General features: G+C 46.2%; 1 protein-coding gene and 1 long non-coding RNA gene across 5 annotated transcripts in view; one reads left to right on the top strand and one right to left on the bottom strand.

The window, feature by feature from the left end:
• The window catches only part of DDX60 (DExD/H-box helicase 60), a 646,547-nt gene that overhangs the window by 487,735 nt on the left and 131,326 nt on the right, over nucleotides 1–27,486 (top strand). The window lies entirely within an intron of this gene.
• Nucleotides 1–27,486, bottom strand: part of LOC122940366 — a 107,068-nt gene that overhangs the window by 70,012 nt on the left and 9,570 nt on the right. Inside the window, exon 2 of the long non-coding RNA XR_006390269.1 lies at nucleotides 16,425–16,514. This is a non-coding gene — a long non-coding RNA (uncharacterized LOC122940366). The remainder of the gene's footprint in view (nucleotides 1–16,424; nucleotides 16,515–27,486) is intronic.

Raw genomic sequence — 27,486 nt, 5'->3', positions numbered from 1 at the left:
GGGCACGGCCTCTCCGTTCAGTGGATGAATTCTTTTTAGCCCTGGGTCAGATATATGATGATCCGGATCGTATTGCTCTGGCTGAGTCTAAACTACGTCTATTATGCCAGGGTAAACAATCCGCAGAAATATACTGCTCAGAATTTCGGAGATGGGCAGTTGATACTGGTTGGAATGATGCTGCGCTCCGAAGTCAATTTTGCCATGGCCTTTCAGAGGGATTGAAAGATGCATTTGCCTTTCATGAGAGGCCTATTTCTTTGGACTCTGCTATGTCTCAGGCCGTTCGTATTGACAGGCGTCTTAGAGAGAGAGGAGAGATGTCCCCTTCCTGTCATACTCAGTCCCAGGACAGTGCAGCGGTCCCATTCTGTGCGCAGGGGTCTCAGTCGCCGTCAGCCCCTTCTGAGCAGGAGCCCATGCAGCTGGGGTTGATTGCTTCTTACAATAGAAGATTCAGCTCGCATGGGAGGGTTTGTTTTTGTTGTGGAGGTATAAATCATTTGGCAAATATTTGTCCCTCTAGGAGATTCAGGCAGTTTTCTGGGAGTATTAAAGAAACAAACAGGAAAAAATCTTTTAAAAATGTTCCGTCTGTTACTATTGGCAGGGTTGAGGTGGAAATTGAAGGTTTTCCATTTGCTTGTAGTTCCCGTTTTGTCCTGCCGGCTAGGGTGGCGCTAGAGAGCAAGAACATTTTTTGTGAGATTTTTGTGGATAGTGGAGCAGCGGTCAATCTCATTGATAATCAATTTGCGATAACTCATGGTTTCCAGGTGCGCACTTTGGGAAAGGATATTCCTGTTTTTGCTATCGATTCCGCTCCACTTTCTCAAAAATCATTAAAGGGCATAGTTCACAATATCCGTTTAATTGTGAGTGATGCTCATGTTGAGGATGTGTCATGTTTCGTTCTTAGCGGTTTACCTACCCCTCTGGTGTTGGGGCTGCCCTGGCTCACTAAGCATAACCCCACCATTGATTGGCAAGCGAGGCAAATAAATGGTTGGAGTGACTTTTGCAGAGAGAATTGCCTCATGACATCTGTTTCTGAGGTTGCTACTAAGACTGTACCATCTTTTCTCTCTGAATTTTCGGATGTCTTCTCTGAGAGTGGAGTTCAGGATTTGCCCCCGCACAGGGAGTACGATTGCCCTATTAATCTCATCCCAGACGCCAAGCTGCCTAAATCTCGTTTATACAATCTTTCCCAACCTGAGAGGATCGCTATGCGTGCTTATATCTCTGAGAGTCTGAGAAAGGGACACATACGACCCTCGAGGTCACCTGTTGACGCTGTTTTTTTCTTTGTTAAGAAAAAAGATGGTTCTTTAAGACCTTGTCTGGATTTCAGGGAGCTGAACAATATCACAATTCGTGACCCTTATCCGCTTCCTCTGATCCCGGACCTGTTTAACCAGGTTGTTGGGGCTAAAGTCTTTTCCAAATTAGATCTAAGAGGGGCATACAACCTGGTCAGGGTCAGAGAAGGGGACGAATGGAAGACGGCCTTCAATACCCCTGAGGGCCATTTTGAAAATTTGGTTATGCCTTTTGGTTTGATGAATGCCCCAGCCGTTTTTCAGCATTTCGTGAACAGCATTTTTTATTATTTGATGGGAAAATTTGTATTGGTGTATTTGGATGACATTTTGATTTTTTCTCCCGATTTCAAAACTCATAAGGAACATTTACGTCAGGTCTTGCTCATCCTGCGGGAGAATAAATTATATGCGAAACTGGAAAAATGTGTGTTTGCGGTTCCAGAAATTCAATTTCTGGGGTTTCTTCTCTCCGCTTCTGGTTTTCGCATGGACCCGAGAAGGTCCGCGCTGTGCTTGAGTGGGAGCTTCCTGAGAATCAGAAGGCGCTGATGCGTTTTTTGGGCTTTGCCAATTATTACAGGAAGTTCATTTTGAATTATTCTTCTATTGTTAAACCACTCACTGATATGACCAGAAAGGGGGTAGATTTTTCTTCTTGGTCAGTAGAGGCGCGTAAGGCTTTTTCTGATATCAAGGAGTTTTGCTTCCGCTCCCATCTTGGTGCAACCTGATGTTTCTTTACCCTTCATAGTGGAGGTTGATGCTTCTGAGGTGGGTGTGGGGGCGGTCTTGTCTCAGGGTTCCTCTCCTGCCAATTGGCGACCGTGTGCCTTTTTCTCAAGAAAACTCTCCTCCGCAGAGAGAAATTACGATGTGGGAGATAGGGAATTGTTGGCCATCAAGTTGGCTTTTGAGGAATGGCGCCATTGGCTAGAGGGAGCCAGACACCCTATTACCGTATTTACTGACCATAAAAATCTGGCCTACTTGGAGTCAGCCAAGCGTCTGAACCCGAGACAGGCCAGATGGTCTTTGTTCTTTTCTAGGTTTAATTTTGTTGTCACGTTCCGCCCTGGAGTTAAGAATGTGAAGGCAGATGCCCTGTCACGTTGTTTTCCGGGAGGCGGGAATTTTGAAGACCCGGGTCCCATTTTGGCTGAAGGTGTGGTGGTCTCTGCTCTTTTTCCTGAATTGGAGGCAGAGGTGCAGGCAGCCTAGTCAGAGGCTCCTGATCTTTGTCCTCCTGGGAGGTTGTTTGTGCCTCTCGCTTTAAGACACAAGATTTTTAAAGAACACCACGATACGGTCCTTGCTGGGCACCCGGGGGTAAGAGCCACACTGGATCTCATCGCTCGGAGATTCTGGTGGCCTGCGCTTCGTAAGTCGGTTGAGGGTTTTAGGGCAGCCTGCGAGACTTGCGCTCGTGCCAAAGTCCCTCATTCACGGCCATCAGGTCCTCTCCTTCCCTTACCCATTCCTTCCCGTCCTTGGTCACATCTGTCCATGGACTTCATAACGGACCTGCCTCGTTCCTCGGGGAAGACCGTGATTCTGGTGGTGGTGGACCGTTTTAGCAAAATGGTGCATTTCATCCCTTTTCCTGGTTTGCCCAATGCTAAGACGCTGGCGCAGGCATTTATTGATCACATTGTCAAATTGCACGGTATTCCTTCAGACATAGTCTCTGATAGGGGCACGCAGTTTGTTTCCAGATTCTGGAAGGCTTTCTGTTCTCGCTTGGGGGTTCGGTTGTCATTCTCTTCTGCTTTCCACCCGCAGTCGAATGGCCAGACAGAGCGCGTCAATCAGAATCTGGAGACATATCTGCGCTGTTTTGTGGCGGAGAATCAAGAGGATTGGTGTTCTTTTTTGTCCCTTGCTGAGTTTGCTTTAAATAACCGTCGTCAGGAGTCCTCTGATAAGTCACCATTTTTTGGTGCATATGGGTTTCATCCGCAGTTTGGGACTTTCTCCGGAGAGGGGTCTTCTGGTTTACCTGATGAGGACAGATTCTCCTCCTCTTTGTCATCTATTTGGCAAAAGATTCAGGATAATCTAAAGAGCATGAGTGAGAGATATAAGCGTGTGGCAGATAAGAGACTTGTGCTTGGTCCGGACCTGAATGTTGGTGATCTGGTGTGGTTGTCTACCAAGAATATCAAATTGAAGGTTCTCTCCTGGAAGTTGGGTCCTAGATTTATTGGGCCTTACAAAATCCTGTCTGTCATCAATCCTGTTGCATACCGTCTTGATCTTCCTCAGACTTGGAAGATCCATAATGTTTTTCATAAGTCCTTATTGAAACCTTATGTTCAACCCATTGTACCCTCGCCTTTGCCTCCTCCTCCGATTATGGTTGATGGGAATCTTGAATTTCAGGTCTCTAGGATTGTGGATTCTCGTCTTGTCCGCGGTTCTCTTCAGTACCTTGTTCATTGGGAGGGGTATGGTCCTGAGGAGAGGATGTGGGTCCCAGTGACGGACATTAAGGCCTCTCATCTCATCAGGGCTTTCCATAGGTCCCATCCTGAGAAGGTGGGTTCTGAATGTCCGGAGTCCACTCGTAGAGAGAGGGGTACTGTCACAACCAGACAGCTGAGAAGCTCTGACAGAGGCCTTTCAGAACCTCCTCCTTGAGTTTGTGTTGTGGTATTCAGTTCCTCCTCTCGTTAGCCTCTCTCAGCTGTCATGTGTTGGACTAATTGCTTCCCTTTAAATTCCTCCCCAGAATGCTTTTCTGGGCGGCTTATACTTCTTCCTGGAGTGTGTGTGCATGCTGACTTTGTTCTCCTGTTTGCTACAAAGCTAAGTGTTGTACCTTTATCTGTTATTTTCTGTTTGCTGGATCCCAGGTGACCCTGACTCCCTCCGTATCTTGTGTAGGGAGCCGGTGGTCGTGTCCCCTCACTATTGTAGGGTGCTCAGGGCTTTATAGTCAAGGTTCGTGGATATGCAAACCTCCACTATTAGGATCTTTGCATAGGCTGAGCAGCCAGGGAAAGTGCCAGGTCTTCTGCAGGGGTCTCCCTTGGTTCCCTAGCTTTTGGATCCAGCGAGTCATTTATACATGTTGCTTTGCCTTGTTTCCTGTACACCGTCCGTGACATGTACATGTGCAAGGCTGGTATGTTTTTTTTTTGGGAAAGTAATGTCGGCTTTGGACTCTCCACCTTGGGTGGGCACAAGCCATCAGTTCTCTGAAATGTACAGAGTAAACTACATGGAAAGGGAGGGACTGTAGTACCAGCAACTTGGCCAGGTGCATGTCCAGCTTCTGCACCCTTGGATAAGTGCACACATACTTTTGTATTTTTGTAATAGCCTCGGTGATTGCTATCGAAAAAGTGACGAGGAGGAATAAGAGTAGGAGGAGTAGACTAGAAGGAGGAGCTTCAGGAGCAACAGACAACATTGAAGTAGATGGGAAGGAACAGTTTCCTTCTGCTGACGTTGTGGAGCCCTGACTGCTAAAGAGGGGGTGCAGGCTGGTGGGAGATGCAGCGTTTGCTGCATCAGGTTGTAACACTAAATGAGTACCATGGTTTTCCCATGCCACTTTATAGTGATGCTCCGTGCAGGGCCGTCTTTCACAAGGGGCAAAAGGGGCAGCTGCCCTGGGCCCAGTTGCTCCTGGGGCCACTGCCCCGGGTGTCAGGCTGTCAGCTACACAGGAGGGTGCTGTCATGCCATGCCTGCCGGCACTCCAGGCAGCGAGCTGTGAGAGCTGTGATTCTCTTAGAAGAAAGGACCTTAGATAACATCATCACCATGTGACCAGTAACCTAGCAATATTACTGGTCACATGGCTATGAGTCCATCAAAGGTCCTTTCTACCAGGAGTGTTGCTGCAGGAGACGTTTGCCTTAAGTGTGGAGCTTTTTTTGTGAAGATTACATCAGGAAAAGGTGACATGGGCTGTTATGCTAATATACTGTAAGCTACTGTATACTGTGGGGTACTGTATACTGTGGGGTGCTATACTACTCTATTGTATACTGTGGGGTGCTGTATACTGTGGGGGCTGTATACTGTGGATTGCTGTATACTGTGGGGTGCTATACTGCTCTACTGTATTCTGTGGGGTGCTGTATATTGTGGTGTGCTATACTGATCTACTGTATACTGTGGGGTGCTATACTGCTCTACTGTATACTGTGGGGTGCTGTATATTGTGTGGTGCTGTATACTGTATATTGTGGGGTGCTTTATACTGTGGGGGGCTGTATATTTTGGGGTGCTGTATACTGTGGGGTGCTGTATTCTATAGGTGTCATGGTCTTACCTTCTTGCTGTCCTCCTTCGTTTGACATGTGCTGGCGGCCATCTTGGTTTCTGGGTTTCTTGTAGCCTCCCACCCTGCGGCTTCTCCTTCCCACTGGGAGGAGCTGGATGCCTAGCTCATATATATAGGAGGTCTGTGGCTTCAGTTCCCTGCTTGGTCCTCCTGTGTTCACATGCTTCTAAGACTGCTGCTGCTTCTGGTTCCTGATCCTGGCTTCGTCTGACTACCCTTCTGGTTCCTGATCCTGGCTTCGTCTGACTACCCTGCTGGTTCCTGATCCTGGCTTCGTCTGACTACCCTGCTGGTTCCTGATCCTGGCTTCGTCTGACTACCCTTCTGGTTCCCGACTTCTGGCTTCGCAAGACCCTGCTTCGGTTTAGCCATCCGCTTGGACTTTTGCCTTACAGCTTTATTTTCAATAAAGCCTTCTTATTTCCACTTATCTCTTGTTGTACGTCTGGTTCATGGTTCCTTGACATTAGGACCAAGCCATGAATTCTGACGGTACAGGGCCATCCTCGCTACCTACGCTGGTTGCCAGACTTGATCAGCAGGATCACCTGTTGGGTCGGTTCGCTGTGGCGTTGCAAACCCTGCTTGAACGCACGGCTCATTTAGCTTCCGTTGCCGATGGGTCGGTTGTCGCTCCTGGGCCCGCTCCTACTGCCGCTCCGGTTGTTGCGCCAGAGTCTACCCCGACACCTGTTGCTGCGCCTGCGGTGTTTCGGGGTATGACCGGTTCTGCCCCCCTTCCACAGCGCTTTGGGGGAGAGCCAACTCAGTGCCGAGGTTTCCTTAACCAGGTGGGCATTTATTTTGAGTTGCTGCCACATGCCTTTCCTACTGAGAGATCAAAGGTGGGCTTCTTGATCTCGCTGCTCTCGGACAAGGCCTTGGCCTGGGCCAGCCCTTTATGGGAGAACAACAATCCGGTGGTTGCCGAGTTTTCCGGTTTTGTTGCTTCTCTTCGGAAGGTATTCGATGTGCCGGCTCGTGCTGCCTCTGCTGCGAAGCTCCTTATGTCCATCAGACAGGGTTCACGATCCGTAGCTGAATACGCCATTGAGTTTCGTACCCTGGCAGCAGAGGTGGGCTGGAATAATGAGGCTCTGGTCGCTGCTTTCTCTCATGGTCTCTCGGATGCCTTGAAGGATGAGGTTGCAGCTAAGGACCTACCAGTGGAGCTCGAGTCCCTTATTTCTTTCCTGATTTTGATTGACACCAGACTCAGGGAGAGACCTTCCTTTAAGGAGAGCCTGCGGAGGTCTTCTAACAGATTGGCGCCTACGTTTGCTGTCCCACCCGTGCCTCCCTCTCCTCCCACGCCTCCTGGGGATGACTTGTCTGGGGGTGAACCCATGCAGCTGGGGTTTGCTCGCCTGTCCGAGGGGGAGAGGGTACTCCGGAGACGCGAGGGCCGATGCATGTACTGTGGTCTCGGGGGGCATTTTCGGTTGGCATGCCCGAACCGTCCGGGAAACGCTCGCACCTGAGATCCTGTCGGGGGCAGATCTTGGGTGGAGTCTCCTCGTCCCCGGTTTCCCGTGTTGACAAACCACTGATTACTGTTGTTCTCTCCTGGGTCGGGGGCTCGGTGACGACCCAGGCGTTGGTGGACTCTGGTGCTGGTGGTTTGTTCATTGATAGTGTGTTCGCTGCCGCCAATTCCATTCCTCTGCAGCCTCGAGGTTCCCCACTGGCTCTTGAGGCGATAGACGGCAGACCCCTTCTGCCGCCACACGTGACTCAGGAGACCCTTCCAGTGGGGATGGCCATTGGTGCCGTTCACAGAGAGTCGGTCTGTCTCCAGGTTATTTCGTCTCCACACTACTCGGTGGTCTTGGGGTACCCCTGGCTCCAGAAGCATAATCCGACTTTCGATTGGAGATCGGCCGAGATCCTCTCGTGGTCACCGCAGTGTGGGGCCAGTTGCATCCATGGGCCTGTCAAGTTGCTGTGTACTTCCTCGGACTCTCTGTTGCCTCCTGAATACGAGGAGTACCGGGAAGTATTCGATAAGGTGCGTGCGGTTGCCCTACCTCCGCACCGCCCATACGATTGTGCCATAGAGTTACAATCTGGTGCTGTTCCTCCTCGTGGCAAAGTCTATCCACTGTCGGTAGCGGAGAATGAGGCCATGGAGGAGTACGTGAGGGAGGCGCTTTCACGCGGACACATTCGCAAATCCTCGTCCCCGGCAGGGGCTGGATTTTTCTTTGTGAAAAAGAGGGGCGGTGAGTTGAGGCCTTGCATCGACTACAGGGGTCTCAATCGCATCACGATCAAGAACGCTTACCCGATACCCTTGATTTCCGAGCTGTTCGATCGCCTCAAAGGGGCCACGGTCTTTACCAAACTCGACCTGAGGGCGGCATATAATCTGGTAAGGATCAAGGCGGGCGATGAGTGGAAGACCGCGTTTAACACCAGGACCGGTCATTATGAATCCTTGGTTATGCCCTTTGGGTTGTGCAATGCGCCTGCAGTCTTCCAGGAATTCATCAACGATGTTTTCCGTGACCTGTTGCAGCAGTGTGTGGTGGTCTATTTGGATGACATCTTGGTATATTCTGAATCCATGGAGGCCCACATTCTGGATGTCAGACGAGTGTTGCAACGCTTACGAGAGAACAAGCTGTTCGGTAAGCTTGAGAAATGCGAATTTCACCGATCCCAGGTAACCTTCTTAGGTTACATCATTTCCGCTGAGGGGTTCTCCATGGATCCTGAGAAGGTTTCGGCTGTCTTACAGTGGCCCCAGCCCAGTGGGCTTCGTGCCCTGCAGCGCTTTTTGGGCTTCGCCAATTATTATCGGAAGTTCATCAGGGACTTTTCCATGCTAGCCAAGCCTCTCACGGATCTGACCAGGAAGGGCAGTAATCCCCAGGTCTGGCCGCTCGAGGCCATTCGAGCTTTTGAGGCTCTAAAGTCCGCCTTTGTGTCGGCTCCGATTCTGTCGCATCCCAACCCTGGGTTGCCTTTTGTCCTCGAGGTGGACGCGTCTGAGACGGGAGTAGGCGCCCTCCTGTCTCAGCGTAGAACACCAGAGGGTCCTCTGCTTCCTTGTGGGTTTTACTCCCGGAAACTGTCTTCCGCGGAGTGCAACTATCAGATTGGTGACAGGGAGTTATTGGCTATCGTGCAGGCCCTTAAAGAATGGAGGCACTTGCTCGAGGGCTCGGTGGTTCCGGTTCTCATCCTGACGGACCACAAGAATCTGACCTACCTCTCTGAGGCCAAGAGATTGACACCACGTCAGGCCAGATGGGCTCTGTTCTTGTCACGTTTTAATTACGTGGTCTCCTACCTACCCGGTTCCAAGAACATCAGAGCGGATGCCTTATCACGGCAGTACTCCGAGCTGTCCGGGGAGGAGTCGATTCCGACTTCGGTCATACCTCCGAATCAGATCCTGGCCGCTATTCGCACCAGCCTGACCTCTCCCCTGGGTGAGCAGATTTTGGCGGCTCAATCTGGTGCTCCCTCTGGGAGACCCAACGGCAGATGTTTTGTGCCTGAGGAGTTGCGCACTCGGTTGTTGCGAACCTACCATAACTCCAAGGCCGCGGGGCATCCTGGAAAGAATCAGCTGTCCTGGGCTGTTTCACGTCTGTTCTGGTGGCCTTCTCTACGTTCCGACATCACCGCATATGTAGCGGCATGCTCCGTTTGTGCCCAGAGTAAGTCCCCTCGGCACCTTCCGTTGGGCCTTTTGCAACCCATAGCCACCGGGGAGCGTCCTTGGTCACACCTGGGGATGGATTTCATTGTGGACCTCCCTGCATCCCGAGGCCATACGGTCATTCTCATGATTGTGGATCGGTTTTCCAAAATGTGCCACTGTGTTCCTCTCAAGAAGTTACCCTCTGCACAAGAGTTGGCCTCGATTTTTGCCAGGGAGGTCTGCACGGTTTGCCCAAGGAGATTGTGTCGGATCGGGGGAGTCAGTTTGTGTCCAGGTTCTGGCGTGCCTTTTGCTCCCAGTTGGGGATTCATCTCTCCTTCTCCTCGGCCTACCACCCTCAGTCCAATGGGGCCGCAGAACGATCCAATCAGGCCTTGGAGCAATTCCTTCGTTGCTATGTCTCCGATCACCAAGACAATTGGGTTGACCTCCTGCCTTGGGCTGAGTTTGCCAGGAACACGGCGGTGAACTCTTCCTCTGGGACGTCTCCCTTCATGGCCAATTATGGGTTTCAACCTGCTGTGTTACCGGAGGTATTCTCTCCCCAGGATATTCCGGCTGTGGAGGATCACCTTTCCGTCCTACGTGCTTCCTGGGTACAGATCCAGAGGTCCCTTGAGGTCTCTGCGCAGTGCCAGAGACTCCAGGCTGATCGCAGACGAGCGCCCGCTCCTTCCTACCAGGTCGGAGACCGCGTATGGTTGTCCACCCGCAACCTCAACCTTCGAGTGCCCACTCCCAAGCTGGCGCCTCGCTTTGTTGGTCCCTTCCGAGTGCTTCGCAGGGTAAACCCGGTAGCCTATGCCCTCGCGCTTCCTCCTGGCATGCGGATCTCCAACGTGTTTCATGTCTCCCTGTTGAAGCCACTGGTGTGTAATCGTTTCACTTCCTCGGTTCCTCGGCCTCGTCCGGTCCAAGTGGGCAATCGTGAGGAGTATGAGGTGAGCAATATCCTGGACTAACGCCTGGTCCGCGGTCGGGTGCAGTTTTTGGTCCATTGGCGTGGTTATGGTCCAGAGGAGCGTTCCTGGGTTCCCTGCATGCAAGGGTGTGGGAAGGCGGAATCCAGGGGGCCCAGGTAAATTTTTGCCCAGGGCCCAATCAATATTAAAGACGGCCCTGGCTCCATGTGTTGACACAGGGCCGTCGTGCCACCATTAGCACCCTGGCCGCCCCTCACCTTCTGCCATCTTGCATACCGCTACACTAACGTCCTCCAGCAACTTGCTGAAAAATGTCCAGACTAGCAAGTGTAGCATTTTTCCTCCACCACTGCGTGATGCCTGCCTGTTGCTGCTTTTATGAACCCGGGCACTGCTAGTGTATTCCTCACAGGTAGTCTCCTGAGTAGCAGACGGTGTACCTCTCCTGAATTTGGCTGCAGGTCTCCCACTGCTTCTACCCTGTTGTCTCAAAGGCACACTTCCACCCTGCTGTCTCACAGACGTACTGCCACCTGATGATGACGATGCCCCCTCTTCACCCAACTGTGATCATAGGTAGTTGTAGACCTAAAGGAGTCCGCAGCAAACCTCCCCTCTAAGTCTATGCTGGCCTGCAACTGCTTGACTATAACTGCTGACTGTCCTCACAAAGATCATCCTCGCTAAAAAGCAGAGTAGAGCCGACGGCATACATTATTTGGCTAGTAGAAGGAGCAGCAAAAGCAAGAGACAAGCTCAGGACAGTTGAGGGCAAGAGTCAGTTCCTGGGCCATGCCAACTAAGTGTGGTGCCAGAGGAGCCCACTGATTCATGACTGTATGTTTCTGTTTTCACTTGAGATGATGTTGAAGAGCGAGTCGACCATTCCAGTACCGCTGCATTGTTGGTCAAAATACTACTGCCAGATGACAGTGGCAGTTCTGGCTTGTTGCAGCAGCTGCTACCACCACCCCTTCTGCTGCTACTTGTGCAGGGTACAACTACATTTTTGCCACTGCCCGTTCCTTTGTAGGGCCCAGACAACTGGCCATAGTGTACAGTAACTGTATCAGTAATATAACAGATTAACTATGAATGTCGCAGCATTTGATCAAGATGCACGCAGCGATATATTAGACCTCCTTGCAATACTGAGGCTGACGCACAATAAGTCTAGGTATAAAATAACAGATTAACTATGAGTGTCGCAGCACTGGAGACCGCGCGAGATGGAGACTTTTATAGGGCTTTGACATCACAGGGGATGACTATCTGTGGATTGGCCGGCTGCACGGCATTATTGGTGATTTCGCATTCTTGGGATTGTTCCTTTTACTTTGTAACACATGCAGCCGCCATTTTAGAAAAAAAAAAAGAATCGTTACCACTAAGCGCGAGTCAATTTGGATTCGTGTTGAATCAAATTTTTCCTAAACTTCGGATCTAATTCCACTGTGGATGCTTCGATTCGCTCACCACTAGATGCAGCGATACTATACGGGTCTTTGGGCCAGGGTGTCAGCAATTTTGGTATTTTCGTTGTTATGCTCCCATGTTAGAGCAGAGCAACAAAAAACAAAACTCAGATGTGAAAATTAACTCCTTCCCGACCAGCATCGTACTAGTACAGCGCTGGCTGGGTCTTTAAAGATGGCGCCGCAGCTAATGTTTTTCAAGAATTTATTTGTTTTGCACTACTGAACATAAGTAAGTATTTGAACACCTCAGAAAATCAGTGTTAATATTTGGTACAGAAGCCTTTGTTTGCAATTACAGAGGTCAAATGTTTCCTGTAGTTCTCGACCAGGTTTAGAATTGAGTACAAATACGTTGCACTTCTTGCTTGCTAAATACCGCCACTGAAGAAGGGGAGGTACCACGAAACGCTTATGGTTGGTTTGGTAGGAGTAGCAAGTAACACATCTAAATTGACTTTGCCTCATGTGGATTACTTTATTGGTTTACTACAGCCATTCATTGTTGATCCAGGAGTACAGAATAATTTTTTATTGAACAATCTACTTGGAGACGCGGAACTAAAAGACGTATCTCTCGTAGTACACGACCCTCTGATCACGTGGACATACCTTCAGTCACGTGAACCACCGCCAAGTCACGTGGGACGCCACGTTGAGACCACACGGGACGCCGCTAGTGATTCCGGCAGTGGAGAGAGAGGAGACACTTGACAACTATCTACTAACCTGGCAGTAAGGTCTGTAACCGACAGTGCGAATTAGGCACTTGACAACTGGCCTACGATCCGGTGGTAATGTATGATTTTTACCGCATGTACCTATGATATTTGAGATACGGACGTACTTCTATTATTCATTTACCTTACAAGGTACATACCAAAGGAGACACGCTCCTGAGTGACACGTTTTCGCTTTTTGTTTTCCATCCTCGTATGGGACAATTGTCCACAGTGTTCCCTGATCAAGCAGCAAGTTTTCCATCAAGCTCCATAGGGACCCATTAGCCTTTCATCCAGGGTCCTATACGGCTATATATGGAACCACAGATCTGTTATACCATTGTGCATGATCACATGTATGTGCTACTTTACCTTTGATCTGCCTATTAACATTATTAGCCATTTTTTATGCAAGTTTTATGTCATTTTATGTCATTTTTCTGCAATATAATTTGATTTAGTTTTATTGGTGTTTATTAAATACTCCACTTTTCACGTATTTGCTGTCCGAGGCTCCTTGATATTTGAGTGCCCCTCTATTACTATTTATACAGATCAGAGTAGTGTTTGACTCAAGTGCCAAGTATGAAGGCATATCATTGAACAACGTTTTGCTGTCAGGCCCAGATCTAAACAACAAGCTCATAGGAGTGCTCCTCCGTTTTCGCAGAGACTCCGTTGCATTCACGGCTGATATCCAACAGATGTTCCATTGCTTCCTAGTTAAAAGGGAACATAGAAATTTCTTGAGATACCTATGGTTCAAGGACAACGATCCCTCTAACGATGTTACAGAGTATCGTATAAAAGTTAACATCTTTGGCAATAGTCCTTAAGACGTGCAGCTCAGAAAGTAGAAGAGAAGTACGGAGCGGATGTCAGACTCTTTGTAGAGAAGGACTTCTATGTGGATTATGTGGATGACTGTCTGAAATCAATGTCCTCGGATGAGACTGCAATCAGTCTTCTTAAAAAAAAAAACAGGAGATGCTCTCTCTGTCTAACCTGAGGCTACACAAGATTGCTTCTAATAGACAGAAATTGATGAAAGCCTTTCAGTCTCAGGACCATTCAGATGGCTTAAAAGATTTAGACCTAGGCTGGGACTCACCTCCGATGCAACGGAGCCTTGGCCTACTCTGGGACATAAAAGCTGATACTTTCACTTTCCAGGTTAGCAGAGAAGAAAAACCCTTTACTCGCAGAGGAGTACTGTCAGCCATAAGCAATTTATATGACCCATTGGGATTTGCAGCTCCTATACTCATCAAAGATAAAGCTATGTTAAGAGACTTCACCAAAGAAGCGTCAAACTGGGAAAGAGAAGGAAAGAGCCATGTGGATGGCCTAGAAAAATTCCCTTACAACCTTATCTGATCTTCACATAGCTCGCCCATATGTTTCTGTACCAACTACTAAGGTTGAGACACAAAGACTTTGTGTTTTCTGCAATGCTTCAATCAAAGCAATTGCTGCTGTAGCTTACTTGAAGATGTTAGATACCAGCGGACAATGCCATGTAGGGTTCGTCACGAGCAGAGCGAAACTAAAACCACTCCATGAACTCACAATACCACGTCTGGAACGATGTGCCACAGTGTTAGCGGTGGAGTTAGCCGAACTCATCGCTACAGAAATGGACCTGGAGATTAAAGACTCTGAGTTCTATACCAATAGTAAGATAGTACTAGAATATATCTATAATAAAGCTAGACGCTTCTATGTCTACGTCAACAACAGAGTGCTAAGGATCAGAAGATTTACCTCTCCTGAACAATGGAAATATGTACGCATCTCAACACTGCGGACCAAGCAACTAGATCCATCGCTGCTGACTGTCTCAAGGATACAATTTGGTTTACAGGCCCCACCTTTTTGTATAGGCCGACGTCCAACACAGCAGAAACTGCCATGTTTGAACTAGTAGACCCACATACTGATGTTGAGATACGTCCTCAGGTATCTGTGTTGCATACACTTTAGACCACCACCTGAAATCCCATACATTCAGTAGGTTTTCTACTTGGAGATCTCTTGTCCATGCGATCACTTGCCTGACTCACATAGCTTGGTACTGACACATCCTTAGTCCTGAACTTATCATCAAAAATACTGAGTCCACTTCAATTGCAAGTGCTGCAGAAGGATTTATCCTTCAGCCCCACTGGACATTTGGGCACATTTGAACTTGAAATGGACTGCCAAAGGTTTTATTGCAACCTACGGCTTAAAGCACACTTTGCCAGTGTTGAAAAATCACCATGTACCAATGAGATAATGGACGTTTTGAAATTATCCCTACAACAGTTTGGTTTAAGGACCAAAAGTAAATTTCAGCCCCCAAAAACGTACCATCCTGTTGAAACGTTCATATCTCTGGTACAACGTGATATCTTGCAAAATACGCATGGCTTCCGGACAGGTGACTACCATATGTCACAAAATCTGTCACGTCTGGAAAGGGATGCCCTTGCACAGCTTTTAGAGGATAAGTCCTTAATCGTGAAGCCTGCAGACAAGGGGGGAGCCCTGGTCGTACTGGATAGGGATTATTATGTGGATGAGATTTTGCAACAATTGTCTAATGTCGATACATATCAGCCACTAACAACAGACCCCGTATACACCATTAAAGCAAAATTACAGGGGATCACCAATGAATATGTGAAAAATAACACTATTGACATAAAAATGGGTGAATATATCATACATCAACACCCCACAATACCTGTATTCTATACATTACCCAAGGTACATAAATCCCTAAACAGCCCCCCAGGACGCCCGATAGTTGCACTTACAGATTCCATTCTGTCAGCCTCAGCTATTATTCTAGAAAAAGCCCTCACTCCACTCACAAAAAAGGCACCGTCATATGTCCTGGATACCAATGATTTTTTTAAACAAATACGTGACCTTGAATTAAGGGAGAGTGATATATTGGCCACATTTGATGTGTGCAGCTTATATACATCCATTGAACACCAGAAAGGCATCCGAGCAGTAGAATGGCTATTGGCATCATCTACGTATAATGCTAATGAAAGGAATTTTTTCCTGAGTCTCCTCACCACCATACTTTATGAGAACTACTTCCTATTTCAGGACACCTATTTCCGCCAGCGGCGGGGGACCGTGATGGGTTCGAATGCCGCACCGCCTTACGCTAATTGTTATATGTTGTGGTTCGAGAAAGAATACATCTATGAAAATTACTTATATAAGGATCATTGCATTTTCTGGCGCAGGTTTTCGACGACATATTCTGCGTGTGGCGGGGCGACATTCGAACCCTCGAACAATTTTTACAGCACATGAACTCTATCTGGACAGAACTGCAATTCACCATACACTCAGACGTGTCCAGAATTAATTTCCTGGACACATGGGTCATAAAGGACGAGAGGGGTCAGATACATACGGACCTTTACACCAAGAATACTGACCGCAACAGTTTACTACACTTCACGAGCAATCATCCACCGGCTGTCAAAAAATCACTACCCCATTCACAACTCCAGAGGGTGAACAGGATAGTATCTGACACGGATATGAGAATAATACGAGAAGATGAGATGTTAGACAAATTCCGCAACAGAGGCTATCCGAGTGATTTATTAATTTCACAACGGACAAAACAATCCAGTGGAACTATCTCTACTAGTGATAAACCACCACGAATTCGCTTTGTGGTGAAATATCACCCTTGGGTAAATAAATGTAGAACCGTCATCAATAAACATTGGAACATTATTAGCAGAGCCTATCCGAATATTGTGGAATTCCAGTCCTCCCCTATGTTGTGCTACAAAAGGTCCAAAAATATCTGTGATATCTTAGTTAGAGCTGATGTGGGCAGTGACAGACTAAATCTTCGACAGACCACCCTCTCCACTCCTAAAAATGGAACATACCCATGCCTTCAATGCATACATTGCTCAAGTGCCATCAAAGGAGAATACTTCACTCACCCACACACAGGGGAAAAATTTAAAATTAACGGTTTCTTTACCTGCAATAGTAATTTCGTAGTCTATCTCTTGAAGTGCCCTTGTGGACTTGTGTATGTCGGTGAGACCTCCATGAGGATGAAAGATCACTTCTGTAAGCACAAATCCACAATTAGAAAGAAAAATGTATTACTTCCCATTCCGTATCATTTTGAGAGATACCGACCATTCCCCAATTGCGCTTCCAGATAATAGAACACGTAACACTACCCTGGAGAGTAGGAGACAGACTTAAAATGCTCAAAAAACTAGAAGCCTACTGGATTCATCGCCTGCAAACCCTAGAACCGAAGGGGTTAAATCGTGACTATGATCTGAATAGTTTCCTATAAGATATTGCCTGTAGTTACCCTTTCAACATATTCCCTTTTTCTTTCTTCCACAGAGAACTTAATGCATTCTAAAATCTATGTCATTTAGTGTCTGATCAGGGCGTAAGTTCACCGTTTAACATATAATGTCTAATATCTAATATTTTTTACCATCACGACAGTGCTTTGTATGCTGCAGCACTGTCAGGGCCGTCTTTACCAAGGGGCAAAAGGGGCAGCTGCCCCGGGCCCAGTTGTTCCTGGGGGGCCCAAGGCAGCTGCCTCTTGAGCCTTGCTAGCTACTGCCCCGGGTGTCAAGCTGTCTGTGTACTTTAACGTTGTGATCTAGGACCTTAGATGACATCATCACCATGTGACCAGTAACCTAGCAATTACTGTTCACATGGCTATGAGGTCATCACAGGTCCTAGCAGGAGTGTTGCAGAAGTTAACTGTGGAGCTTTTTTGTGTGAAGATTACATCAGAAAAAGGTGACAGGGGCTGTTATGTTAATATACTGTAAACTACTGTATAGTGGGGTGCTGTATATTGTGTGGGGGGCTGTATATTGTGTGGGACTGTATACTGTGTGGTGGGCTGTATACTGTGTGGGGCTGTATACTGTGGGGGGCCTGTATACTGTGGGGGCTGTATACTGTGTGGTGGGCTGTATACTGTGTGGGGGCCTGTATACTGTGGGGGGCCTTATACTGTGTGGTGGGCAGTATACTGTGTGGTGGGCTGTATACTGTGTGGTGGGCTGTATACTGTGTGGGGGGCTGTATACTGTGTGGGGGCCTGTATACTGTTTGGGGGCCTGTATACTGTGTGGTGGGCTGTATACTGTGTGGGGGTGGCTGTATACTGTGTGGGGGGCTGTATACTGTGTGGGGGGCTGTATACTGTGTGGGGGTCTGTATACTGTGGGGGGGCCTGTATAGCATGGGGGGCCTGTATAGTGTGGGGGGGGCTGTATAGTGTGGGAGACCTGTATAGTGTGGGGGGGGGCTGTATATTGTGGAGTGCTATACTGCTGTACTGTATACTGTGGGGGTCTGTATACTGTGGGTGCGGTATAGTGTGGAGTGCTATATTGCTGTACTGTATAGTGTGGGGGGCTGTATCGTGTATAGTTTGGGTGCTGTATACAGTGAGGTGTTGTATACTGTGGGGTGCTGTATACTGTGGGCTGCTATACTGCTCTACTATATACTGTGGGGTACTGTATAGTGTGGGGTGCTATACTGCATACTGTGTGGTGCTGTATACTATAGGGTGCTATACTGCATACTGTGGGGTGCTGGGGTGCACTGTAACACTAGGGCCAAGCCCCGGTCTCCTTCCTGCAGAGCGGTGCCCACTTCCAGCCTGAGCCCAGCTGCCAAGAGCACTGATCCTGAGCCGCTGGAGTCTTCAGAACTGGAAGTATTTACAGTCATTCACTGTACTCTACCAGATGTGTGGATTTTTTGTGTGTGTGTTGTGGTGGAGGGCGTGATTGCCTGCTAAGGTGTGGGAAGGCGGATTCCAGGGGGCCCAAGTAAATTTTTGCCCAGGGTCCAATCAATATTAAAGACGGCCCTGAGCACTGTATAGTATGGTGTGCTGCCTATTCATCATCTCTGTTCCTGCGAATTCATTGCAGCATGCAGCTTCCAGCTTTTCACACTATTATAATAATATGAAGCAAAATATAGCAGTGTAAAGTATGGTGTTTAGCACTGTAAAGTATAACATAGCATCACGCAAGCTTACCATTCAGTATTCAATAATCATTATTATGTAAGTTTTTTTGCAACATTCTGTACCTATAACATAATGCTTAGCATATTACAGCAGTGTAAAGCATGGTGCTTTGTGAATTTATGACATGTTTTTTTCCAGCTGACTTTTTTCCAGCGGATTCTATTTACAGTTTCTAGCACTATACACCACTATAACAATGTGCAGCAAAATACAGCACTATAAAGCATGGTGCCCGAACCACTAATGACATTTTTGCACAAAAATCCTACTTTTGTATTGTTGTGCCCTTTGTTTACAACGTTGCCATGGTTACCTACGTCATTTCCGGCTCCATCGCGGGCTATTTAAACATGTTTGTTGCTTGTAAAGATTATGTTTGACAAAGGCTCATAGCAGCCGAAACGCGTCACTTACCACTTGTATGTGACCATTAAAATTAATTGAAAATCATAACTAAAGCGAGTGCCGGTCCTCTCTATACCTGCATGTTCTATATGTCTGGTCATAACCAACTGACCAGTTTATATCTCCGAAGATATGTCATAGTACATACCATGCGATTTTATCAATGAGAATTCGGAAGATAATATATTATATCAGGAAAAATCATTGTGGATAACAACTATTAATTGCATTGTACCTGTTATATGAATTGTCTCTGAGTTCCTCACATATCATAGTTCATACCGTGCGACTTTTTATAAATAAAGAATTCATGGATTTACTGGACCAATGTAATGAAGCTGGGAAAATGGTCATGGACAGCAATCTTTGAATGCATCGTGTTTACCACCACTTGTCCGACGGTTATATAGGTATACACTTCAGCCTCAATTCACACCATGCGGTATTATATGAGCATGGTGTTGATAGAATTTTATATTGACTCATCATAAGAACGGTAAGGCGTGTACATATATTACCGGCACTGATATACCAAATAAACCATAATTAAAATAAAATATCATATTAAAAAATTGAAAACCAAAAATTAAAAATAATAATAATTTAAAACCAGACATAAAACACGATGCAATCAACCAGTGGCCGAATATATTTTCATGAAATCATTGCTTTTCTATTGCTCATGGTTATAAGCAATGTAATCTGTACCACACAGGGATATCATGTTTATACCATCTAAGAAAGGGCTACATGGGTTTTATTTATGTCACATACTTTTTATGTATTTTTCACTGTTTATTTATGGCACTATTAGGTGTATTACTATATGATACGGGCGAAAAGGTTTGCACAGGTGTCTTGCATGAACCCAGCTGATTTTTCCGTCCACCCTGCTTCCCCACACCCCTCCCTGGGGGCGGGGATGTCGGAGGTGAACCCTATTTCAGTTTGGAACATGTCAGACACCTTGGATCATGATTAAGAACACTACTGTTCGAAACACGTAGATCTTGGGAACAAGTGGGCTTCAGTGTTACCGTTTGCTGTACTTACCTGAATTTTGGTGACAAATAAAGATCGGGATTACTCACAACGTCCATCTTTTGTGCTGGAGCCTTCCTTCTATTTCGTGGTTTAGCTACATGTCAGATTACACACCGTGCTAACATGTATGAGGACAGTATAGTCCCTTTCCCCATCATTTAACACCAGCACACTCCGCGGACCAGTACCAGATGCTCTACGGCCCAGTACTGGTCCGCGGCCCAGTGGTTGGAGACCGCTGGTGTAGAACACTGCCTTGCAGAAACACGCATAGGGAGTCTGCTGTGGTAGTGAAACAATACTGTGAGTCAGTATGACATGCAGATGACAGGCGTCGCTCTTAGAATCACTGCACACGTCACTTATTTGGGCAGTTACGGGGCCAAAACTGACCAAATATCTCAAGTGTGAACTCAGCCTTACAGGTCGATGTTAGCGTCAGGTATAAAGAACCGTGCAGAGGCCCAAGCTCCTACTATAGCGTGAACGAGCGCACTTCTTTTACACCGTCTTCAGCTGATTCCACATAGATTTCTACAGAACCTGTTCTGTTACACGCAATATATTTTTATATATGAAATAAACACACCCCAAAACTGTTTGTATCAGACTGCAAATTCACCCCAAAAGCAAGGATGAATGGACATACTTTTATATATATGAAATGAACACACCCCAAAACTGTATCAGGCTGCAATTTCCCACCAAAAGCAAGGATGAATGGACGTACTTTTATGTATTTAGAATAAACACACCCCAAAACTGTTTGTATCAGACCACACTTTCAACCCAAAAACAGATGCTTGGATTACTGCATTTGCAACCTAAAATCTGCAGTAATAGATCACTTTTAGTAACCCCAATTAGTGCAGCAAGGTGTAATAGCTTAGCTCCTATTACCCAGGCTTTACACTGTGCAATTGGTCCCTGCCCCTCCCTATCCTTTCTCTACACTATGAATAATCCTTCCCTGTACTGCTCAATTGTTTTTTTTATTTTTTTTATTTAAAGTCTTTTCTAAACATTGTCCCTAGTGCCTGCTGACGTCTCTCCGTGCACTAAGTTCACTGTAAAATGGTGGAGACCATGATGGTAAAGGCTATTTATAGGGCTGTGACATCACAGGGGCTGGCTATCTGCTGATTGGCTGTCTGCATGGCATTATGGGTGCTCCCTCGTTCCCGGGCTTCTTACTTTGTAACATGTCCAGCAGCCATTTTAGAAAAAATACAATTTGTTACCACGAAGTGCCAGGAAATTCGACTTCGGGATGAATAAAAAATTTCCTGAAATTCGGATTGAATTCCACTACGTCAACTTCGATTCGCTCATCTCTAGTCATATACTGCAGACTAGGAGAGGGTTGCTGAGCTGGAGGCACTTTGCCAAACAGACACACTGCCCCACTTTATGCTTATGATGCTGATGTGCAGTCTGCCTCTCCTGCCTGCTCCATGCTGGCACCTATCCTGTTGGGCTTTTCTGTGCCTTCATTACAGATCACAAAGATGCCAGCTACTATTGGCTGAGGGCTGAGGTGTGACGTGCAATGAAGCCACGACAAGTGCCAGCATTGCGATCATTACACTGCGCAGCCAGTACAGTCTGTAAGATACAGACTGTATCTGCTGCTATATGCGCAGACTGCATTGATAGTTTAAAGTGCCTCGGGCCTTCAATAGTTCGTCCGGGCGGCTGCCGGACAGTTTCTATTGCAGCCGCCGGAATTTTGGAGCTGCAGTGGTGTGCCTAGGGTATTTGGCACTCGAGGCAGATCCTTTCTCTGGCACCCCCCTCCCCCACAATACAATTATTTTTTTTTTTTTACATTTACATGTCCCCCTGTTGCTCCCATACAGTATAATGACCCCCAGTGCACCCATATAGTATAATGACACCCCCAGTGCACCCCCCCCCCCCCCCCCCAGAGTAACCAGTTTTTCATTTGTCGTCCCGGAGCCATAACTTTTTTATTTTTCTGCTCACGTATCTATATGAGGGATTTTTTTTGCGGGAAAAAGTTGTACTTTTCAATGTCACCATTTAATATGGCATACAATGTAGTGGGAAGCAGGAAAAAAAATCCAAATGGGGTGGAGTTGGAAACAAAATGCAATTCCACCACCTACCCTGTGTATTGGTGTACTGATCATCTTTGCTGGTTTAACCCCATCCCGACCAGCGCCATAATAGTACGGCGCAGCAGGACATGAAAACATAGATGCCAGCGCATTAACCCCTCCTATGCCTCGGTCAGCACTGACCGTGACATAGAAGGGGTTTGCTGCGGGTGAGTGAGCCCATCGGGTACCCGAGCTGCTGTGGGGGGGACCCCATGGGTGAGAAGGCAGCACAATGCCGTGCAGAGGCTGCCCAATGCCTTGCACGGCATCAGGACCTGCCTTCTATGGGTGCCCAGGAGATCCAGGCTCAGGCTGGGTCTCCTAGGCAACTTGTTAGTGTATTACTCTGTGTAATACACTAACAGGCAATGCATTACAATACAGATGTATTGTAATGCATTGCCGAGGGGATCAGACCCCCAAAAGTTAGTCAGGAATAAAGTTAAAACAAAGTAAAAAAACTGTGTTTTTAAGTTAAAAAAATAACGTTTCAAGTGAAAAAAGAAAAACGCCCCTTTTCCCCTGATTTTATAATAAAAAATTGAAAAAAAAAGAAAAAACATACATATTAGGTATCGCCACGTTCGTGGCTCTATAAATATATCACATAATCCACCCCATCCAATAAACACCATAAAAAAATATATGAAAACTGTGTCAAAAAAAGCTTTTTTTGTCACCTTAATCACAAAAAGTGCAACACCAAGCGATCAAAAAGGCGTATGTCCCACAAAATGATACCAATAAAACCGTCACCTCATCCGGCAAAAAATGAGCTCCTACATAGGAAAATCGCTAAAATATAAAAAAAACTATAGCTCTCAGAACATGAGACACAAAAACATAATTTTTTTGTTTCAAATATGCTATTATTGTGTTAAAGTAAAATAAATAAATAAAAAGTATACATATTAGGTATCTCCACGTCCATAACAACCAGCTCTATAAAAATATCACATGACCTAACCCCTCAGGTGAACAACGTAAAAAAACAAAGAATAAAAACTGTATTAAAAAAATGCCATTTTTGTCATCTTACATCCCAAAAATTGCAACACCAAGTGATCAAAAAGGCATATTCCCCCCAAAAAAGTACTAAACAAACTGTCACCTCATCCCGCAAAAAATAAGATCCTACCTAAGACAATCGGTCAAAAAATAAAAAAGCTATCATTCTCAGACAATGGAGACACTAAAATATGATTTTTGTTTTTGCATCAAAACTGCTATTATTGTGCTAAAGTGAAATAAATAAATAAAAAGTAGACATATTAGGTATTTCCACGTCCGTAACAACCTGCTCTATAAAAATACCACATGATCTAACCCCTCAGATGAACACCGTAAAAAATAAAAAAATAAAGTGCCAAAAAAGCAATTTTTGTCACCTTACATCACAAAAATTGCAACACCAAGCGATCAAAAAGGCGTATGCCCCCCAAAATAGTACCAATGAAATGATCACCTCATCCCACAAAAAAGGAGACCCTACCTAAGATAACTGTTAAAAAATAAAAAAAAGCAATGGCTCTCAGACTATAATACACTAATATAAACTAATAACGTGTAATAATGAATAATTAAAAAATCATATGTACCCAAAAATGGTACCAATAAAAACTTCAACTCTTCCTGCAAAAAACAAGCCCCTCCACAAGATGATCGGCAGAAAAACAAAAAAAATATGGCTTTCAGGAAATAGAGACACAAAAACATACTTATTTTTCAAAAATGCTTTATTGTGTAAAACTGAATCAAACAAACAAAGAAAGTAGACATATTTGATATTATTGCGTCTGTAACAACCTGCTCTATAAAAGTAGCACATGATCTAACCTGTCAGATGAATGTTGCAAAAAAAAAAATGTAAACGGTAGCAAAAAAATTTTTGGGGTTACCTTGCCTCACAAAAAACAATAAAAAATCATATGTACCCCAAAATAGTACCAATAAAACTGGCACCTTATCCCCTAGTTTCCAAAATGGGGTCAATTTTGGGGAGTTTTTATTGTAAGGGTGCATCAGGGGGGCTTAAAATGGGACATGGCATCTAAAAACCAGTCCAGCAAAATCTGCCTTCCAAAAACCATATGGCGTTCCTTTTATTCTGCGCCCTGCAGTGCGCCCTCACATCAGTTTACGACCACATGTGGGGTGTTTCTGTAAACAGCTGAATCAGGGTAATAAATGTTGAGGTTTCTTTTGGTTGTTACCCTCCATGTGTTGAAGAAAAAAATGGATTAAAATGAAAAATCTGGGGGGCGGAGCCGACTGAGCATGGTGGAGGACGTGTGCGTCTGAGCTCCTCGCCTTAAGCCCGGTCTTTTAGCCTATTTTAAAGCTATTTGAAGAAAGTGAGGAAGCAGCACACTGTATAAGCAGGGGGTGCACGTCCGGCCAGTGTGGACCAGCACCTAGGTCCAATGTACTAGAAGTGAAAAATAGCCAGCAGCACTCCAAATCAAATCAAATGTTGAAGATTTATTGGACCCAAAATCAGGCGACGTTTCAACAGCTTATTGCTGTCTTGATAAAGACAGCAATAAGCTGTTGAAACGTCGCCTGATTTTGGGTCCAATAAATCTTCAACATTTGATTTGATTTGGAGTGCTGCTGGCTATTTTTCACTTCTATTTTAAAGCTACCCGTCGTGATTATGGGGAAGATTGGTAGAGAAAAGAGAGGGGAAGTGGAGAGCACCCCGAAACTGAAAAGCTCGCAAAGCGACATGAACAAATACCTCAGCAGGAAGACTTCTTCTTCTCAGTCGGAGCGGGGGAAGGCAGCGCAATCTATACCAGCAGTGGAGACGCGGGAAGACTACTCTGATGGCGACAGCTCTGATGCCTGCTCTGAACTTCAAGGTGAGCATGACGCCTTGCCGATTACCAGAACCTTCCTGCAACAGTCGCTAGCCCAATCGCTGGACAAAGCTTTGTCGCCAGTTCTAAAAGAGCTGTCGGACATTAAAACAGAGGTCCTGCATATGGGCCACAGAGTAGAGGCCTTGGAGGACTCACACTCCCTCATGACACAGCACAGTGCGGGGATGCAATCGCAACTTGCCTCGGTCTGTAAACAGGTGAATACCGCATTCTTGTACCTGGAAGACCAAGAGAACAGGGGCCGACGGAAGAACATCCGTTTAAGAGGAATCCCTGAGTCGGTCACTGTAGAGGAGCTGATACCCACAGTGCGCCATGTGTTTGAGATGCTTGTAGGCAAAAAGCACGCAGACGCCATTGTTATTGAAAGAGCTCATAGAGCCCTGCGACCGAAACTGCCGGCCACAGAACCACCCAGGGATGTGGTATGTGCTCTCATGAACTACCTGGACACTGCGGCCTTGCTTAGAGCTGCGAGAGAGGCGGGAGACCTTTTGCTGGAAGAGTATAAGATTCTATTGTTTCAGGACTTGGCGGCTAGTACACTGGCTAAAAGGAGAGCCTTCCGTCCACTAACTAATGCTTTAAGGGAGAGGAAGTTCCCTGTGAAATGCCTCTTCCCTTTTGGCTTAACAACCACTATTGAGGGACGTCAATTTACTGTGCGAGCACCAGAGGATTTACCCAAGATGTGGGAGGCATTGCAGATGGACCCGCTGGAAATCCCATCATGGCTACCGACGTCATTCCTGCCGGATCTACCTCAGCTCCCGCAGAACCTGCAGTGGCAGACGGCAAGCAAAGGCCGCTCGCTGAGGAAGAGGGCCACTTGAGAAACAGGACTTTGATCCTATAAGAGAAGTTTACTCCTCTAGACAGTTCATTATATATGTATTCATAGTGGGTCACCTTACATATGTCTGAGTTTACCACTGAGGTAGCAAAGTTATCTTCCCCAGTTAGGGGTTTAATGCTAAACTGAATGCTAACCTACATGTTTTAACCCTTTGTATTTACATGTTGTTACATGATGTAATTACGGGTACTCTTTTTCCAGCTTGATAGGCCGGGTGGATGGAGACGGGTCCTGTGACTTCTCCACACATGTTACCCCCCACTGGCCTTGATTATTTGGCCAGCGTGTGCTTTACAGCGTCGCAAGACGCCATTGGGCCCCATAGCCCACTTGTTTTGTTCATAGACATTTTTGACTGTTGTTGTTTCTGTCCTGTCTTACTTGACATCCATTGTATTGCTGGACACTTAGATAGATGTTTATTTGGATATGGCTGAAGTGAAAGTTTACTCTCTCAATGTTAATGGCGCTAATATCCCTCAAAAGAGGAGCCAGTTATATCACACCTTAAAGAAAGAACATGTTGACATCGCTTTTATTCAGGAGACTCACTTCAGACATATGCATATACCTAATGTGGTCAGCAAACAATTCCCCTTATGGTACCATGCGTCCCACTCGTCGGCCTCAAGGGGCGTATCTATAGGTATTGGGAAGACTATCCCGTTCCAAATGTTAGCAAAAATTGCAGATCCAGAGGGCAGGTACCTCTTGGTTAAAGGGAAAATTCTTAACTTAACCGTTACTACGGCGAATCTGTATGTTCCCAATTGTATTCAGATTAGGTGGATTTTACGGACGCTTGACACCTTGAAGCCCTTTGCGGAAGGTTTATTAATCATGGGGGGTGATCTGAACATGATCTTTGACCCTATGAAAGACACCACATCTAGGGGTAGGAGCACGTCGGTTAAACAACTCCGCAAACTTCACCTTGCATTGTCGGACATGGGGGTGTCGGACGTATGGAGGTTGTTACATCAAGAAGATAAAGATTATACATTTCACTCCAGAGTACATGATTCGTACCAGAGACTGGATTATATTTTCTTGTCTAACCAAGCACTCCCGTTAGTGACGGACGCCAAGATAGACAATGCGGTTATTTCTAATCATGCTCCCATAAGTGTAAGTGTGAAGTTTGCGGACTTGCCGCGTAGATCCTGGACTTGGCGAGTAAACACCACATTAATAGATGATGCACTGCATGCACAGTCAATCTCACAAAAGCGGAGAGATTATTTTCTGAATAATGACTCAGGTCAGGTGTCGAGCCCCATTCTGTGGGAAGCTCACAAAGAAGTGATTAGAGGAGAACTTATTAGTCTGGGCACTAGGATAAAGAGGCATAGATTGAAAGAGCTGAACTCTTTGTTCATGGTAACAAAAGCTCCAAATTAATGTCCGCTCTTTTAAAACATCAGAGAGATAAGTCCTTTATCCAAGCGATAAAATCTTCAAACGGGAATAGATTCACAAACACGCCAGACATAGCAAAGGAGTTCTGTAAGTTCTATGAATCCCTATATAACTTGAAGGATAGTAGCCCTTGTCCTGATATGGCCCTGCAGATTAAGGAATTTTTAAGTTCCATTAAGATTCCATCAGTTTCAGAGGCGAATAGCCTTGAGTTGCTTAAGCCCTTTACAGCAGAGGAGGTGACACAAGTTCTAGACACCATTCCCTCTGGGAAA

This window comes from Bufo gargarizans, chromosome 1 (genome assembly GCF_014858855.1).
Source record: "Bufo gargarizans isolate SCDJY-AF-19 chromosome 1, ASM1485885v1, whole genome shotgun sequence".
NCBI lineage: Eukaryota > Metazoa > Chordata > Amphibia > Anura > Bufonidae > Bufo > Bufo gargarizans.
This window is presented reverse-complemented; position numbering and strand designations above follow the sequence as displayed.